Here is a 1,772-nt window from a genome sequence, read left to right as displayed (position 1 = left end):
TTGTGGTAGGGCATGAGCTTTCATGAGTCACTGCTCATGAAAGTTCATACCCTACCCAAATTTTGTTAGTCTGTAAGATTCTACTGGACTCTTACTCTTTTCTGCTGCTATAGACAGACTGACACAGCTACCCATCTTGTTCTCTCTTTTAGAAACAGTGGGAGAAGGTCATTACATTGATCCTAATCTTATGGATATGGAAACATCTGGGCAACCACTTTTGGAAATGGCATGCTGGAATTCTTGTTATTCTGGTTATTCTGTTATTCAAGGGTTATTGATAATCTTATTTGTGAAACTTGAAATAAATTGATGATAATGTGTATTTGTTGGAATATCAAACAGAGCTGAGGAATCCACATATAATTTAGGGAAGTCACAAATGCCTATCCCCTCAATGTTGTCTTTCACGAGTAGCTGAAAGCTTTTCTGTGTCTTTTCTTGCATTTCCGTAATGATCATCCTTCTTTGTTTTTCATTTTTCTCCCATCAAATTGCAGCTGACTTATGGCAAACCGGTAGGGTTTTCAAAACAAGAGACAGAGGTGGTTTGCTATTGCCTATCTCTGCCTGGTGACTCTGGACTTTTTTGGTGGTCTCCCATCCAAGTACCAGTCAGGACTGAAGCTGCTTAACTTCTGAGATCTGATGAGATGAGGCTAGCCTGGGCTATCCGTGTCAGGGTTGTTATATATATATTAGCCTTCTCCCCCCCAGCCCGCTGATTCCCTCCCCCATGGGCACCGGCAGCTAGGCCTGAGTGCTTCCCAGCTGCCAGACCCGACGATCTTCCCCCGATTCCCCCCCCACGGACACCGGTGGCAAGGCCTGAGTGCCTCCCAGCTGCCGATTTCCCCCCGGTTTCCCCTCCCCCCCATGGGCACTGGTGGTGAGGCCTGAGTGCCTCCCAACTGCCAGGCCTGCTGATTTCCCCCACCGCCGCCGATTTTCCCTCCCCCCCGCGGGCGCTGGGGGTGAGGCCTGAGCGCCTCCCAGCCTCCGGGCTTGCCAATCTCCCCCCCGCCGATCTCCCCTGGCACCGGTGGCGAGGCCTGAGCACCTCCCAGCCACTGGCCCGCCGCACAGTTCCCAGAGCGTTCTCTGCACATGAGCAGGGAACGCTCTTACATTTTGGGGGGATTTAAATCTCCCCCGTACAGTTTTAAAAACTTTTTAGATTTTTCTGCACACCTGGGGACTGCCCCAAGTGTGCAGGAAAATCTCCCTGCCCCCCAAGTGCCCCTGATGTGTGGATTTAGATACCTGCACGGAGGGGGCAACTTGGCTATTAGATATATACAAGTGGAGACCTGCAACAAAATGTTGCATACTGTGTTCAAGTTTAGCTCAGTTTTCCCATTTCCTTTTATCCGGAGGTTGTGAGTTCGAATGTCGCCATAGGTTATGAGGCGGAGGAGAATGGTTGCTCTGACGGGCTGGGGAAGCGGTTGGTAAGGAGTTGTGGGCGGAGTTTATGTCAAAATACGTGTGCATAGGGTACAATCCAAGGAAAGTGTATGAGCTCGTACGGAAACAGGCCCATGTGTTATTTCTGTATGGTTGTGAAATGCAAGCTGTATTTGTCTGTCAGAAGAAAACAACAGAGATCCCTTGCTGCTCTCTCTCCCTCCCCCCCGGCCCTGAAGGAAGGAGCAGGTAAGTCCCCCCATCCCGCTGGTTCCTTCGTCTTCTCCACCACCCCCTCCACTACCATCCCCGGCTCCCCCCCCCCCCCCCTCCCCCCCCCCCGCCCCCCCCCTCCCCTCCCCCCC

General features: G+C 51.7%; 1 protein-coding gene across 1 annotated transcript in view; it reads left to right on the top strand.

The window, feature by feature from the left end:
* The window catches only part of FGGY (FGGY carbohydrate kinase domain containing), a 253,617-nt gene that overhangs the window by 75,634 nt on the left and 176,211 nt on the right, over positions 1 to 1,772 (top strand). The window lies entirely within an intron of this gene.

The sequence above is a fragment of the Gekko japonicus genome, unplaced genomic scaffold, assembly GCF_001447785.1.
Source record: "Gekko japonicus isolate JY-2015 unplaced genomic scaffold, Gekko_japonicus_V1.1 scaffold1347, whole genome shotgun sequence".
In the NCBI taxonomy this organism is placed as follows: Eukaryota; Metazoa; Chordata; class Lepidosauria; order Squamata; family Gekkonidae; genus Gekko; species Gekko japonicus.
This window is presented reverse-complemented; position numbering and strand designations above follow the sequence as displayed.